The following is a 10,843-nucleotide window of genomic DNA, read 5'->3' as shown; positions in this document are numbered from 1 at the left end:
TTGTTTTTAAGAGTAAAATAAAATATCCCAAATATGATGTTTACATAAGACATTATTCCTGATTAATATACATCTGGTTGTTTTAATAAGAATAATTACATTAAATTTTCCTTTAAAGCTAAAATGACTTATTTTAGCCATTACAAAAGGTTATTTATATTCACATATATATATTGTTTAGACAAATAACTACACTGGTGTCAAATGTTTGGGGTGAGTAAATTACAAAAGGGAAAGAAATGAATACTTTTATTTAGCAAGGATGCATTAAATCGATCAAAAGTGATTGTAAAGATAAAAAAAAGATCAATTTAAAATAAATGCTGTTCTTTTGAACATTTTGTCTATCAAAGAATCCTGAAAATGAAAATCTATCACAGTTTCTTTTAATTATTATACAACACAACTCTTTTATTTTATTAAAATGATTAACTTTATTTTACTATTATTATTATTATTATTAATAATAATAAGTAAATGTTTTTGAGCAGTAAACCGGTATATTCGAATGATTTCTGAATCATCATGTCACACTGAGGACATGAATAATGGCTGCTAAAAAAAATCAGCTTTGCTAAATTACATTTTAAAATATGTTAAAATACAAACTTCAAAATAATTACACAATATGATAGTTTTTTTTTTTTTTTTTTTTTTTTTATCAAATTAATGCAGCCTGGGGATAAGATCATTCTTATCAAAAATCTAGACAGTCTCAAAGATATTAAAAAAATCTTATGGACCTTTAAGCTTTTGGAATAGTAGTGTAAATATGTAAATCTAACACACACAAATCAGAATGGTGAAAAATAAATAAATAAAAATAAATTCAAAAATATATGCTTAACAAAAATAAAGATACATTTGTGTTATGATATATATTAAACATTTCTGCATGCACAGAAATAATGAGGGAGCTGAGAAAACACTGTAAGGAAATAGGAGTGTTTCTCATGTACTGATATCAGTTGTAGTTTATTCTGCAAGACGAGTATGACGAGTAGAAAGCAGGGAGAAGAGATGAAAGTCTGGCTGACTGACAGGAAAAAGTACCTTACGATACCAATACAACCCCAATCTCACTGACAGGGGCTTGGCCTAGACTCTGTTGCCTTCGGATGATCCAGATGTCTTTCATTTATCTCTGCCGTTCAAATAGCACAGGCTAAAAGATACTCTACACACTTCATCGTGTGTTTACATTGTCTGTTTCTTGAGATTTTCCTGCTGATACTAACTGCTGAATGTTACTTCTGAGGTGGCGTATGAGAGAAAATCATATATTTTCTCCTTGCTGATTTTTTTCTTCCAGCACGAGTCCAGATATTCTGGGTCACTCATTTGTTACAAGGAAGAAAATGACCAAGAAAACAAAACGAACATAAGAAAAGTGCAATGTGAGGGATGAAGAAAGGGAGAGAGAGCTCTGAAAACAAGGCTCTCAGCTGAGAGGGATGAAAGGGACTGGATGCAGACGCTTATTTGAGAAAAATGATCTCTGGATGCTTCCCCACAGCCCCAAATGCCTCTTTTTCATTTCTTTCTCTCGTTTCACTGTAGGATCAAGAGCACGTAATCTGGGGGAGATTTCTTTGTCCAGATTCATTTATTCGCTGCCTGACCGTCCCAAAATTGCTTAAACATTTGGCCCCAGGGGAATTTGCACTGTTTGTATATTTATATTTTGTATGTTATGCTCATCCCCTAATACTCACAAACCCACATTAAAATAAGCTTTTTCAAGGGTTGGCTGCATTTAGTTTTTATTATGGGTCTTTCTTTGAATGGAGAAAACCTTTTACAATCATCTTTGCAGGCCTTTGCAGTGTTGTTTAGAAAATTGAAAGTACCATTTTATTAACACCAAGCACAGAACATATTCTTCTGAGAATAGAGAGGTAGAGGAACGGACAGAAGTGAGAGCCGGAGTAGAAAATGTTCTATATGTTCTTTCACCATTTATTCTCCATTTTAAGTCATCATCAATTTTATTAATTACGTTTACATGCATCCTAATAATCTGTTTAGAAATGGATTTGGTCTCCATGTAAACACCTCAATCAATTCAACTGAGCTTGATCCGTAGTAAAAGGGCTGGTGCAGACCTGAAATAATTCAGTCAACAAGAAAAACATTAATGCAAATAAGTATGTAAGACCTTAAATCTTAAAATACTTCATATTTGCTACAAAGCTGTTCTAAAATAAAGGTCGAAACAACATTTTCACTCATTGTAGCACTGATGATATTATCACATTGACGTTTTTTTGTAATACATGTCATGCAAATAAATGCATATGTGAAAAAAAAACTTTATATGATAAACAGATTTAATTTAGGCTTTTATTCACATAAAAACATTAATCATTGCGCACATAGGTATGGCAATTGGCAAATTAAGTTATTTCTTGTGTGTGACGGAGATTTTTAAGTTTCTATATGTTTTTCTTTTTTAGCATTTTAAGCTTTCTTAAGAACCAGTGAGGTTTGTTCTTAGGCATCAAGCAGGTACGCTTCTGTTGATGTTTGTTGATCAATGTAGATATGTGAATAAAATCCTTAATTAAATCTGTTCATCATATAAAGTCTCTTCAAAAACATTTGGACTAAACTGCTCTATTCATATAGATTAGTTTTACAATTTATTTTGAAGCTGTTAAATAGTGGGACAGAAATCTCTCAGGTTTCATTACAAATATCTTAATTTGTGTTCCGAAGATGAACGAAAGTCTTATGGGTTTGGAACAAAATGAGAGTGAGTAAATGATGAAAGAATAAAATTTTTTGGGTGATCTCTTTAATAGTTTTATTCAAAAATCGAACACCGCTATCTACAGTATCACAGAGGGGGTGACGATTTCTGAAAATAATGAGGTTGGCTATATCGTGTTTTTAAGAAGTGTATTGGAGTAAAAAGTATGATATGTTTTGGAATGTAGTAAAGTAAAAATAGAATCAGATAAAGTATACGGATACTTGAAAAATGGTGTCTTTAAATAAACTTAAAGGGGTCATGTGATGCAAAATTCACTTATGTTTGAACATAAACGTATGTGAACACATCCACCCTATTATGATAAAAATCCACCCAGTGCCTTTTTCTAATCCCCAATAATAATTTCTCAGATAGGACTGTTTCCACGTGATCAGAACAACATGTGAGTGTTTGAATTTTTGGACTAACTATTCCTTTAATTTTTTACAACCACCCTGGAATGAGAAAATACCCTGGAAATACACAAGAATGAGTCTTCATCTGGTAAATGTTGTAACAATTTTAATAAGCACAAGAATAATCATTTCATTTCGTTGTTGTTTAATTTAATTGTTCATTTTAAGAAACATAATTAGAACTGTACTTAAATGTTGCATTTGTGAAGTGTGATTAATGGCCTGAATACTTCATCCAAACACTCGGAGCTGCGGAGGGATGTGTGGTTGACAACAAGGAAATTCCCCTCAATCCCACAAGTGTTTGTTTGGATGTGCGCACTCATGTTTGCATGTCTTCTCAATCAATAGGTTAATTGCAGCTTTGTCAGTGTGTGTGAGAATCTGATTAGATGTATGTTCAGCAATTGACAAGCTGTGGGATTTTTTATTGATTGCCTTCAACAATGAACAAGACAAGAGAGAGCGAGAGACTGTGGGTGGTGTTGATTGATTGACCCCAAATTAGCCCCTTCTTTCCATCCTCCTCCCTCAGAGTACAGAGTCATTCAGGACAGACCCCATCAAAGCACTGGAAGAACCTAGATTAAGTACAGAGTTTTTGACTAGAGACATTCTGCAAATAAATCACTTAAATATAATCAGTAAAATGTTATGTTGCAAACTATTACAGCCAGCCAAACCATATTGTTTTTGTTATTTAATTGAATAAAAAGTCAGATCTTTCTAATAATTTATTTCCTGCACCCTTCCCCCATGCTCTCTCTGCATAAGCCCTCTCATGACTCCCGTTAAACATTTCTTCACCTCTTAATTGTTTTGACTGAAGCAACTGGCATCCTCATTAGAGCTCATTGATTTTCTGGTTGTTAGTGCATTGATTTTGAAACTTCCCATTGATCCCGGGCTTAAATCTCTCTGCCGTTCACTCTCTCGCTCTCTCATGGACTGTTTATCCACACGCAACAGCACTGAAATGGAAGTGATGAGTCAATAGAGGGATGGACAGATAAATAGATAAACAGAGAATTTATAGAATAATCAACATCTGCCAGCTCGTAGGATCCCAAAGAAGGAACGAGAAATAGTCAGTGAGATGGAAAGGAAGGTGATGGGATATCTATATAAAGAAAAAGAACTTGCTTTTTCTCTTTTATTTTCTGAGTGATTGGACACAGCTGAGGGTTACCACTGATGAAAAGGCTGAGAGACCTTTCCTGACCAAATGTGAGAGTGTGGCCTGCGTCTCCTCTAAAATAGTGTGTATTCATGGGGAATAGAACTGATCTTGTCCATTTGCCGTGATGTGTGCTCAGTCACAGTAGAGTGAGAGAATCCCACCTTTTTTCCCCAGCCTCCTTCAGAAGTGCCGTTATGAGGATTTTCATCTAGTTTGGAATGAGAATAGGGGTAATGTAATTGAATTCTACTTTTTCTTTTCTTTTCCACACAGAAGCAGCACAATGTGTTATTCTTGTTTGCTGGAACTGTCATTCTTCACCTGACAACGCTGTGTCCTTGCTTCTGTTATCGTTGTCTTTATGGTTGCTGATTTCTGTTTCAAATTCCAAATACCATACACACAGTCTCTCTATATGGTCTGTTTGAATTTCCCATATCATCCTCGTAATCATTTATTCTTCAGCCCCCACAATGCCTTGCTGTCATCCCGAACACAAGTCTCATTCTTTTGTTGCCATTGACTATTGTCTTATTCATGTAGGTTTGTGAATGACTAGTGCTGGGTAGATTACTCATTGTAGTCCATTACTGATTCCAAATTACATGACAAAAAAATTGTAGTTAGTATAATGTTATTCAACATTTTAGGTAATATAATCCAACTACTTTTTGATTACTTTTACTTTTGATCTAACTAGTTTATCGCATTGATTTAAAAATTTGTTGATATTAACAGCATGGAGTGCATTAACCATTACAACAAGATTTCCAGAACTGCGGTTTCTGTGTTTATTGAAAAGCTAATATTTAATTCAATCATAAAAATATAACAATAAAATAAGTAATTTTAAAATAAGCAACACTAAATTAAGTCACTTGCTAAAAAGACTAAATATTTTCTTTGTTTACCTGCATGTCATGATGTGACCAATACTAAAGTCAGAGAATCGTGGACATCTGAATGTCTTTAAGTAATCATAGCATATTATTTTAATCAAAAATAGTATTTTACTACTTTACATTAAGCACTTGTTTGCCAAATTAAATGCAAATATATAGTTTGACTGACATGCAGAAAAAAAAATCAGTTTCAAGGCTCTAAAAATATCAGGGCCGGGTTTCCGGATAACGATTGATCTTAGCGCTTAATAGCCTTTAATTAGTAATTTTACGAGGGTTCATTATTGTTTCACGTGCGTTTCCCAAAAATGCACTTAACACAGTCGCGTGTAGCTGTGCTTTAAGTGCTACTTAGGAGTCACTCTCCGTTTGTCAAGTGCTGAAATGTCACCTTTTAGAATGGCTTGTAATTGTTGTACATGCTTGTTTATTGAAATGTTAACCTATTGATAGATTCCAGAAAGCTTGAGTATAATATAATATAATAATTATAAGTATATTTGTAGAGACTTTATATCCTACATTACTTCTTGTATTAATTTTTATGTTCAGTAATTTAATCTAGATTTGTATTTATTTTTTTCTGCCCTCATTGATTATTTCATTGATAAATTCAAATCTAACTATAATCACATGAATAAAGCACTTGAATAAAGTTAAAGGTACAATCTGCTGATTGTCCTGCAGGTGACCGCATAAATCTGTCTTCTTACGATGCATTTATGGCTTTACTTTTCGTACAATCGTTTTTATGAACTTCTTAGGCTTATGAAGCTTTTGGGAAACACAGACCTGATCATTCATATTATATTGTTGAAATTATATGAAAAATACTTTTCACATTGTAAATATAGCCTATATTTAAAAACATTCCTGAAATACAGATATTACAGTAACACTTTAATATAGGGAGAAATTCTCACTATTAACTGGTTGCTTATTAGCATGCCTATTATTAACATAATGGCTGTTTATTACTACATTTTATTTACGTGACCTTAGAAAATGAAGTTTGTATAGGAGTTTGTTGAGGCAAAAGTCATAGTTAATGATTTGTTAATAGAATTGGACCGTGATTTTTTTTTTTTTTTTAATTCTTGATGGTTACACAACATTTTAATTTACTTTTAAGTTGAAACTTTTCTTGAAAATGGTAAAAAAAAATATATAGTATAAAACCATTTAAAACCAACATAAATTCATGATTACATTACTAAGTATTTGGCACATTTAAAAAAAAAAAAACTGGATTTTAAAAAGATTTCATGGGTTTATTTTTTATTGTGTCTTTTAATTACATGCCACTGACAGTTGTATTTGTTCATTAATGTATTTATTTCTCTTCTTTTGTGTTTGTTCTGTGGCTGGTTCTCCATTGTGGCCAGATTCCCATTTGCTTCTGACCAATGAGTTAGCAGCACCTGCTGTGTCCTAGAGAGAGAAAGAGAGCGAGGGAGGGAGAGGGAGAAAGAGAGAAAGAGGAAATCGATACGAGAAGTGATGAGGAAGGGAGGTGTAGATTAACGTCTGGAGGCCTTGGGTCCGGGGGGGTTCATGGGGGGCTGCCTCAGGACTTAGCCATGAGGCTGGAGCTCTCCTCAGTAAATCTCTCTGTACGCCACAGGAGCTAAAGCACCCCTAAATTATATATCCGCTGAAAAACATAAAAATGATGCAGTCAAAAGTAAAAAGAAATGAGGAAATCAAATTTAGGGCCTCAGTCCTGATCAATGTTCCAACATTTCCTTCCAGCAACTGTTACAAAATGCTCTGTATCTTTTCTTGTATTGCAACAACACTAAGAATCACAAGTCGTCGAAGGAGTATATTGCAGTAACACGCTCGCACATGAGCACTGCAGCACTGCTGAGGATAATAAATATATCTAATAAATATCATTATTTTTGGACCAATCTCCCACAATAAAAGAGGAGCAGTGAGGGATGGCACCGGGGACCGGCTGGGATATTGGCAATATATCAGCATTGATTATTGAGAGTACTGACAGAGACAGAGAAGGAGAAAAGGGGAGAGGGAGTTCATAAAAACTAATAAAAGAGACAACGAGTGAGGAAGGAACAAGGGCTTTAGATGGATCTGCTTTTCTGCTCTAAAATAAAAGCAAAAAATATGTTTGTGTGGTAGACTGTCCATCTGTTTGTATGTACAAGACCTAGATGAGCATGTTCACTTTTACTAATACTAAAATCGGTGGAAGAAATGTGAAACTATATTAGATAATTATGCAATATTCTATGTTTGTGGCGAAATGTGTCGTATAGAATCTTTTATCTAAGGCAGTGACGGTTTCTGAGCTCTTTGAATGTGTCTGTACGCATGACCAAATGAAAGAAAGAGCGAGATGAAAGAAACGCAATGTGTTGCTGGATGTAGCAGAGAGATATTATTGATCAGACTACCATATTGTTGATGAAAGAGAATCTAATCTGACTTACTCATCCGTCAACGTGGCATCATTGTTTAGCAGCAGCCATCACAAACACATACAAAACTGCTTATTCTGTGCTTCTTCATTCCTAAATATTCTCCCAGCCTGCTCTTTTGCTCCAATATATTAATCACACTTTCCACTCTGCTATATGTCTCTGTCTGAATAATGTGTGTTAGAGCCTAAGAGAATTTATTATTTCCTGTGAACATAAGCATGGAATATTTCTGCGGTTGTCAAGACGTGACAGTTTAATCATCAATAACAAACACAGCTGCATTAATCATGCATGCGTTTCATTCCTCGCTCATGTGGAGTCATTTGAAGATCTCCGCACTAAAGCCGTCACCTCTCTCTGTTAGACAGGCAGTTGCTAACAGCAAACTGGGTTTTAAGGATTCTTGTGATCTCATCTGAATAATTAATATGAGTTGAAGCAATAAGCAGAATGTCATGTTTTGTCTGTTTTCAGCACTGTGTGGAAAAATCACAAGCTGCTATACTCTTGGGGGGAAAAATGCTCTTTATTGGCACCTGTAGTTCTATGAGGAAGCTTTAACATCATTGGAACCTTATTTATAGTGGAAAAAGGTTCTTTAGATATTAAAAATGTTATTCAAACTAAATAAATGTCTATTTAAAGAGCTGTTCACTGAAATTGTCATTTTATTGCATTTCTGCAGAAAACAAAAAAGACTCTTTATATTTTAAGAGGATATGTTATACTAAAGAGTTTTTCTTCGTTAAGTTTTTAATAAAACTGTTTGGATTGGATTGTGTTATGTTAACCCAAATATTCGCCCAAAAAAGAAAATCACCATCTTAAGCCCCTTCACAGTAATTCCAGTAAATTCCGGTAAAATTACCTGAACAGCTTTACCGGTAAATACAAAAATATGGTGTTCACACTGGCAAAAATGTGTTTTTATTGGTAAAGCACCTTTCAGACATCAGTTTCAAAATACTTTTTTGTGTATACTTTTTTATATCTATAATTGTTGTTTATGTTTTCATTTTTATGTTAAATGTTCAAATTTATGCAGCTGCTTTTCTTTTAACTTCCGTAAACAATGCATCATCTGCCTCAGAATGTTACGATTGGCCCAGAATAAAGTCTTGTCAGCGTGTTTTGAACTTGAACATGCTCATACCGCTAAGTTGACAGAGCAAATTTACCGGTATTTTTGAAGAGGTCCTGTTCACACATCTCTTAACAGTAATTTAGCAGTAAAGACTATGTGTGAAAGGGAATTTTCACTCTTGAAATGTTTAAAACCTGTTTAAATTGGCTTCATCTGTGGAACACAAAAATATTTTGAAAAATGTTTGTCCAAACGTTTTTAATTTTTGTCCATAAAGTAAAAATGACCCACAACATTAAACCCAATTGACTGTGATTGTATCAAAAGAAGAAAAAAGTCATTCATTTTTGGAAAGACATGAAATAAGGGTTGAAAGTGGGATAAAAGAACGGTTTTGAGTTTCCCCAAAGAAACTTACAGTGAAGTATTAAGATAACAATTTTTTTTCTTTGTTTGAAAATACATTATTTTTTTAATCCAAAAACCCTTTTTCCTGGATATTAAAGCTTCTTCATGGAACATTTAAGAGTGTTTTACTTTAGGAAGTCAACACAAACAGGAACAATGGCTAGGTATGTGCGGATGAGGAGAGCACAGCTAGGAAGGTGGTGTTAGCTCTGTATCCTTCCAACACCATCTTATTTCCTCTCCCTCAATTTCGCACTCTCTCTTTCCCTCCAGTCCCTCTCTCCTTCTCTTAGATGCGCACAACCACACTATATTCTACAAGAAATAATTGCTTTTGTCTGAAAGGAGTACTGGAGGGAGGGGCCCGAGCGCCCCGTTACCTCAGCACGTCGAGGGGGTACGCGAGGGACAACCGGTCACTGCTTTTCATCTCTTTCACTTGACCTGCGGATGTCATCTGTCAATAGCGAGATGCAAGAGAAGGACAGGGACAATGAAGCACATCCTTCTACTGAACAAAATAAGGAGAAAACATGTTTTGTTGCAGATGGAAAGACCCCTCCAAATTGAACACAACAAACAACTACAACAAGAGACATAATCATGTTATTTTTATTACCATTATAAAATGACAATTTTTTTTTTTTGCTGCATAGAAGTAGATTTGAAATGATTTGTATTAGCAACATCTGTCTGCATCTCGGTCATTGCCAAGACTTCTGAGCCTGAGCTCACCGAGAGTTTTGCTGCGTAGTGGAATCGATTTACTCCTATCGACTGGAGTGTTTAGTGTATAGATTTTTCTATTTAAAAATCTATATTGACAATAATCTTGTGTGTAAGTGTGCCGCAGCATGGTTGTAATTGACAGGACGTGATGAATTGGTGGTAGGAGAGCGAGCAGCGAGCGCTCGGTGATTAAGGCCCCCGGAGGTTTTGCTGGCATGAGATTTCCGAGCACTGTGTTTCCCAACCCTGTTCTTGGAGGGCCCCCCAACTGTACACATTTTGGATGTCTTCCTCATCTGGCACACCCATTTCAGGCCTTTCAGTATTACACTGATCAGGTGATGGGTATAATCAGGTGTTTGATTTGGGAGACATCCTGTTGGGGTGCTCCAGGAGCAGAATTGGGTAAACTGTGTGTAGCACACAGCCTGTTTCGCTTCTGCTGTTGTTCTGCACATCGTATTGGTAAACAATGTTTATTGACAAATACTAATATAATAGTTTTTTTTAGTATTTTACTGATGAGCTGATGATCAGGTGCTTGAATTGAAGACATCTTGAATATGTTCTGTTTGGGGCCCGAACTGATTTAGGAAACAATGTTTTTCACACCGGCTCTCTTGAGATCAGCCCGTTTTGTTTCTGTTGTTGTTCTTCACATTATGTTAGTATTTAATGTTGGTTATTGACGAATAAAAACACAACAGCCTGTGTGACTTAAGAGATTCTCAGGTGTGTCCAAGAACATTTACACTCTACATTCTATGCATTTCTGCATAATCTGATTGATATTTAACTAAATTTAGTTGATTTTCATTTATGTCAGTAATGAGCAGCTTAAGCGAACATTACATTTTAGAACAACTCGCATGTGGTTTTATTAATCAGTCTGTTGGTACACGTGAACACCTCATTTGGAATA

Source organism: Carassius gibelio, chromosome B16, assembly GCF_023724105.1.
Source record: "Carassius gibelio isolate Cgi1373 ecotype wild population from Czech Republic chromosome B16, carGib1.2-hapl.c, whole genome shotgun sequence".
Taxonomy (NCBI): domain Eukaryota; kingdom Metazoa; phylum Chordata; class Actinopteri; order Cypriniformes; family Cyprinidae; genus Carassius; species Carassius gibelio.
Note: the sequence above shows the minus strand (reverse complement) of the source record.